This window comes from Trachypithecus francoisi, unplaced genomic scaffold (assembly GCF_009764315.1).
Source record: "Trachypithecus francoisi isolate TF-2019V2 unplaced genomic scaffold, Tfra_2.0 Lachesis_group4, whole genome shotgun sequence".
NCBI classification, from domain to species: Eukaryota; Metazoa; Chordata; class Mammalia; order Primates; family Cercopithecidae; genus Trachypithecus; species Trachypithecus francoisi.
The window spans coordinates 134402917-134410061 of NW_022681469.1; the positions used below are offsets into that span (position 1 = coordinate 134402917).

General features: G+C 43.4%; 1 pseudogene; it reads left to right on the plus strand.

The window, feature by feature from the left end:
* The first annotated feature begins 2415 nt into the window (after positions 1-2415).
* LOC117072688 lies at positions 2416-2701 on the plus strand (annotated as a pseudogene).
* The last annotated feature ends 4444 nt before the right edge of the window (positions 2702-7145 follow it).

The following is a 7145-nucleotide window of genomic DNA, read 5'->3' on the forward strand; positions in this document are numbered from 1 at the left end:
AAGGCCTGGCGTGGTGGCTCAGGCCTGTAATCCCAACACTTTTTCTTTTGAGACGGAGTCTCGCTCTGTCGTCCAGGTTGGAGTGCAGTCGCGCGATCTCGGCTCACTACAAGCTCCGCCTCCCACGTTCACGCCATTCTGCCTCAGCCTCTCGAGTAGCTGGGACTACAGGCGCCCGCCACCATGCCTGGCTAAATTTTTGTATTTTAGTAGAGATGGAGTTTCACCGCCAACACTTTTTCTTTTCTTTTTTTCTTGGGCACCTGGGCTGGAGTGCCGTGGCACAAACATGGCTCACTGTGGCCTCAACTTCCTGCATTCAGGTGGTCCTTCTGCTTCAGCCTCCCTTGTAGAGGAGTGCCACACACCCCAGGTGTGTGGCGCCATGCCTGGCTGATTTTTTTTTACAGGGTCTCACTTTGTTGCCCAGGCTGATCAAACTCCTGAGCTCATGTGATCCTACCTCCTTGGCCTCCCAAAGCACTGGGATGACAGGCGTGAGCCCCCACGCCTGGCCAATCCCAGCACTTTGGGAAGCCAAGGTGGGAGAATCACTTGAGCCAAGGAGTTTGAGACCAGCCCTGGCAAAACAGCAAGACCCCATCTCTCCAAAAATAACATTTAAAAATTAGCCAGTCATGGTGAAGCATGCCTGTAGTCCCGGATCCTCATGAGGCTGAGGTGGGAAGATTGCTTGAGCCCAGGAAGTTGAGGCTGCAGAGAACCATTAACCGTGCTACTGCACTTCAGCCTGGGCAACAGAATGAGACTCTGCCCCCTGCTTCAAATTTTTTTCTGATGAAATCTATTCTGATAAATAGATTTTCCATTCCATGCTTCATTTTTGTAACTTATTCATCGATCTGACCTTCTATTTAATGGTATAAGGCCTTGAAGCACTTTGAAACAACAGCCTTGTGTAGGAAGCAATGATTCATAATTCTATAGTTCTGAGAGAAGCCTGATAACATTTATCTCTTTTTCTCCATCTTATCTCCTATTATGTCTCCCATTTTATTGGGGGAATAATCCCACTTTTTAAAACACTAAATCAGGCTGGCTGTGGTGGCTCTCACCTGTAATCTCAGCACTTTGGGAGGCCAAGGTGGGCAGATCACCAGAGGTCAGGAGTTTGAGACCAGCCTGGCCAACATGGTGAAACCCCATTTCTACTAAAAATATAAAAAATTAGCCAGGCCTAGCAGTGCGCGCCTGTAGTCCCAGCTACTTGGGAGGTTGAAGCAGGAGAATCACTTGAACCTAGAAGGCAGAGACTGCAGTCAGCCAAGATTGCCCCACTGCATTCCAGCCTGGGCAATAGAGTGAGACTCTATCTCAAAAAAGAGCAAATTAGCCTAAATATCAAGTTGAGAGATGCTAGGGATGATCCTCCTTAAAATTAACCACTAAAATTTTTAAAAAAGTATACAGGCAAATTGAGAAATGAATAGATCCAGATATCCCATTATCCATCCTATAGGGGTTCCAAAAGGAGAAAACACAGATAATTTGGAGGAAGAAATACACAAAGAAATACTAAAAGAAAAATTTCCAGAGTTAAAGGAGACATGAGTCTTCTAATTTAAGAGGCCTATGGAATACCAAGCAAGATACATGACAAAGGTTTCAAACTTGGAATACATCAAAGTAAAATTTCAGAATTTTAGATTTTATTGGAACTTTAGATTTATTTATATTGAGAAAATAACAAAACAAGACTCTCTAAAAAAGAAAGAATCAGACTGGCATCCAACTCCTCACCAATTAACATTACATGCAAAAAAGATTCTGCAATGTCTAAGAGAAACTAATTTTGGCTGGGCACAGTGGCTCAAACCTGTAATCCCAGCACTTTGGGAGGCTGAGGTGGGTGGATCACTTGAAGTCAGGAGTTCAAGTCCAGCCTGGCCAACATGATGAAACCCCGTCTCTACTAAAAATACAAAAATTAGGAGGCCTTGCTCCTAATTAAGGTGGTGTGGGCACCTGTAATCCCTGCTACTCGGGAGGCTGAGGCAGGAGAATCACTTGAACCTGAGAGATGGAGTCTGCAGTGAGCTGAAATGGCGCCACTGCCCTCCAGCCTGAGTGACAGAGTGAGACTCTGTCTCTAGTAACAATAATTTTGACTTTAGATTACCATACTAAGTGTGTTAAGGTACGGTTTCATTTGGAGAAATTATATAGATAGCTTTTCTCTAAGTGTTCCCTTGGCCTTCTTGCTTTGACTGAAACCTGGCTCTTCCCTGAGGACACTGATTGCCCTGTAGCTTTCTCCAGTGATGACTGTTTTCTCTCCCGTGTACCACTGGGTTTGGAGTCTAGCTGGAGGTTCTTATTTCACAAATAGATAAATAAATAGAAGAGAGAAGTCAGTTGGCATGTGAGAGGTTTTCTCGCTCTAGGTAGATTCTTCGAGCGATCACTATGTCGACAGACACAGATGTTTCCTTTTCTTCGTACGATGAAGATCAGGGATCCAAACTTACTCAAAAGCTAAAGAGGCACCATTCACCCCCATTGGAATGGCAGGTTTTTTAGCAATTGTTGCATACGGATTACACAAATTGAAGAGGAAGGGAAATACTAAAATGTTCCATCATCTGATCCACATGTGTGTGGGAGCCCAAGGCTTTGTTGTAGGAGCAATGGCTGGGTTGGTATGGGCTATCGGGAATTCTAGGCAAAACCTAAGCCTTAGAAGAAGAGATGCTGTCTTGATCTTGTTGGAGGAGCTTGCTTTACTTAGACATCTCATTATTGAAGTTACATATTAATGTTGAAAATAAACTATTTAAGCGGGTTAAGATGGTAACAGCATTTTGAATATTGGCTTCCTTTCTTGCAGGCTTGATTTGCCTGGTGATTGAATTACTAGTGACTAAGTTTACTAGTAGGTCATTAAAGGAAGTAGAGTTAACATAAAAGATACATGTCACCTAAATACACTTCAGAGTGTTGAAATGTCCACCTTGTTAAACTGTTAAGATGAAATTAGTTCTAAAGAAGATAGTAAGCCAACCCTGAAGTACTCCCAGTTTGCTGCAGAATCTCACGTTTTGAATGTTATATAAATCTTATTTGCCCAGTTAATTTAACTTTTTCCTGCCTGTCTTGTGGACTCGCTGGCTCTTTTAGAACTCTGTCCAAAAAGTGCATGGAATGTAACTTGTAAAGCCCCCCACAACTGACAGTATCTATGTGTGTGTGTTTAAACCCAACCTCAAAAGCTTACAATAGAGCTGTATAGTAGTAGTATTAAAGAATCACAATTGTAAACATGAGAATAACTGATGGATTCTAGTTTAGTTCTTTTGTAATTGCAGAATTATATTTTTGCTGCTGTTACATTAGAATAATTTTTAAATGTTATCTTGAAATAGAAATATGTATTTTGGTTGGGCACTGTGGCTCATACCTGAAATCCTAGCACTTTGGGAGGCCAAGGCGGGCGGATTACCTGAGCTCAGGAGTTTGAGACTGCCCTGGGCAACATGGTGAAACCCTGTCTCTACCAAAAATACAAAAAATTAGTCCCAGCTACTCAGGAGGCTGAGGCATGAGAATCGCTTGAACCAGAAAAGTGGAGGTTGCAGTGAGCCTACACCATGCCACTGCATTCCAGCCTGGGTGACAGAATGAGACTCTGTCTCCAAAAAAAAAAGGAAAGGAAGAGATGTGTATTTTAAGAGCTCACGCAAAAATAAATGAACACTATTAAAATGTGTATGTTGCTTATTTTCTCCATAAAAACTGTAACCACTAAACAAATTACCTATAATGGAATTAATGACTTATAAGCAAACGCATTTGGCCAGAAAGTATACAGAATTTTTTTTGTTTTTTTTTTTAGTTTCACTCTGTCTCCCAGGTTGGAGTGCAGTGGCACAATCTCGGCTCAATGCAACCTCCACTTCCCAGGTTCAAGTGATTCTCCTACCTCAGCCTCCACAGTAGCTGGGATCAGAGGTGCCCGGCACCATGCCCGGCTAATTTTTGTATTTTTTAGTAGAGATGGGGTTTCAACATTTCGGCCAGGCTGGTCTCAAATTCCTGACCTCAGGTGATCTGCCTGCCTTGGCCTCCCAAAGTGCTGGGATTATAGGCGTGAGTCACTGTGCCCTGCACACAAACTTTTATATACTATGGAATGCTATTATACTTGTGAAATTCTCTTGTGTAACCTGAATTTACATTCCATGGTGATAACATGGTATATGTACTGTTATGAATGTGACCATGTCCATAAATAGAAAGAAATCCCATAACTCCTACTACATCACTTCTACCTTTTGCAACCATTTCCATTTCACTAACTTCTGTCCTGCTGCTATGGAAAAACTATCTGGACTCCTAGAAAATCCCTGCTTGCCAAACAAAGAACACACCAGCTCACCGCTCTCTCCTGCCTCATTTTTTCCCTCATATAAGGTTCATGAGGGCCATAGCTTTGTTTTGATTTTCTCTGCTTCTAGCATCAAGTACTGTGCCTGGCACAGTATACAAGCTTAGTCTTTAATGAAAAAATACAAATTAAATCTGTACATGGGCTGAGTGTGGTGGTTCATGCCTGTAATTCCAGCACTTTGGGAGGCCAAGGCGGGCCTATCACTTGAGGCCTGGAGTTTGAGACCAGCCTGGCCAACGTGGTGAAATCCCATCTCAAAAAAAGAAAAAAAACAGTCCGGGCACGGTGGCTCATGTTTGTAATCGCAGCACTTTGGGAGGCCAAGGTGAGAGGATCACCTGAGGTCAGGAGTTCAAGACCAGCCTGGCCAACATGGCGAAACACTGTCTCTACAAAAAATACAAAAACAAACAAACAAACAAACAAAATAGCCGGCACGGCGGTGGGTGCCTGTAATCCCAGCTACTCGGGAGGCCGAGGCATGAAAATCACTTGAACCTGGGAGGTGGAGGTTGTAATGAGCTGAGCTCATACCACTGCATTCCAGTCTGGGTGATACAGCAAGGCTCCGTCCCCACCCCAAAAAAGAAAAAAAGTTCACTTTGCTGCCAAGATCGTGAGTTTTTGCTATTTCTTTCAATTAGGGGATGTTATACGTGTATGATGGCAACCAGTGACCACTGTATGTTTTCATTTCTCTCCTTTCCTAAGGGAAGTTTCTTTCTTTGTCTTTTCTTTTTTTCCAATTGTGGTTACCATGGTTTTGTTTTTTGTTTTTTCAGTTTGAGATGGAGTCCCGTTCTGTCGCCCAGGCTGGAGTGCAGTGGTGCGATCTCAGCTCACTGAAACCTCTGCGTCCTGAGTTCAAGCAATTCTCCTGCCTTGGTCTCCCGAGTAGCTGGGACTACAGGAGCACACCACCACATCCGGCTAATTTTTGTATCTTTAGTAAAGACGGGGTTTCACCATGTGGGCCAAGCTGGTCTTAAACTCCTGACCTCATGATCCTCCCGCCTCAGCCTCCCAAAGTTCAGGGATTACAGGCGTGAGCCACTGTGCCCGGCCACTATGTTTTATTTTTACCATTGCATGTTGACTGAGCTGGAGTCAGTTAAGTGTAATTTGGCAATCATTTGCCATGAGAAGCTGTATTGTATCTAGACCTGAAAAGAAATACAAATCATCCATGGGTTTTTGACTCTCAATGGGAATGAATAATGAGACTTTCAGCTATCTCCCTGAGGAGGTGTGTTTTATCATGTAGGTTAGACAGTTACATTAGCTCGGGTGTGACTCTTTTTAAGAAAGTATACAGATGCTAAATACAGTGTGGAATCCTGGACTGGATCTTGGAACAGAAAAGGATAATTATTGGAAAAAGCAATGAAAGCCAGATGAAGTCTGTAATTTTTTTAGTATTCTTAGTTTTAACACATGTTCTATGATCATGTAAGATGTTAGCACCAGGGAAACTTGTGTGAAGGCTATATGGGAACTCTGTACTATCTTTGCAACTCTTCTATAAATTTAACAGTCAACATATAATATACAAACAAAACAAAACTACAAGGCTGGGCCTGGTGGCTCCTGTCTGTAATCCCAGCACACTGGGAGGCCAAGGCAGGATGGGTGGCTTGAACCCAGGAGTTCGAGACCAGTCTAAGCAACATAGTGAGATACTGTCGCTACAAAAAATAATACAGCAAAAAAATTAGTCAGGCATGGTGGTGCACGTCTATAGACCCAGCTACTCAGGACGCTGAGATGGAAGGATCACTTGAGCCCAGGAGGTCAAGGCTGCAGTGAGCCATGATGGTGCCACTGCACTCCAGGCTGAGTGAGAGCAAGACCCTGTTTTCAAAATAAGAAGAAAAAAAGAAAACCATACAAACAAAAACCAAAATAGTATATGTATAGCAAAAGGTTTGTGTATGGAAACTGGGCTGTCAGGACACACAGAATGTCTTTTCTGGCCAGGTGTGGTGGCTCACGCCTGTAATCACAGCACTGTGGGAGGCCGAGGTGGGCGGATCATGAGGTCAAGAGATTGAGACCGTCCTGGCCAACATGGTGAAACCCAATCTCTACTAAAAATGCAAAAATTAGTTGGGCAAGGTGGCGTGCGCCTGTAGTCCCAGCTACAAGGGGGGGCTGAGGCAGGAGAACTGCTTTAACCTGGGAGGCAGAGGTTGCAGTGAGCCGAGATCATGCCGTTGTACTCCAGCCTGGCGACAGAGCAAGCCTTCGTCTCAACAAAAAAAAAAAAAAGAAAGAATGTCTTTTCTTACTCAGTATTGACTTTTTTTTTTTCTCAACAACATTCTATTTTCTACTGGGAAACTGTGCATTCCCTTATTCTCAGTCTTTGTGATTTAGGGGACACTAATTCCACCTCTGCTTCTATGGATAGCAACTGACCTAGACTTGACCTGTTGAGCAACATCACATCTTCTTGGTCACAGTTACAGATTCAGGGATGGACACGTGATTTAATCAGAGCAAATAAGGTACAATTACAAGACTCTTGTGAGACTGTTAAGAAGCCTGCCAGGTTGAGGCTGCAGTGAGCTATGATTGCGCTACTGTACCCCAGCCTGAGCCACACAGTAAGACTCTGCTTGAAAAAAAAAAAAAAAGCCAGAATCTGTCCCTTCCACTGGGGGGCTGATAAGAAGAGTTGTATTAATCTTATTGTCATCACAAGGTGAGAGGCTGCTGCAAAACAGGACCAAGACAG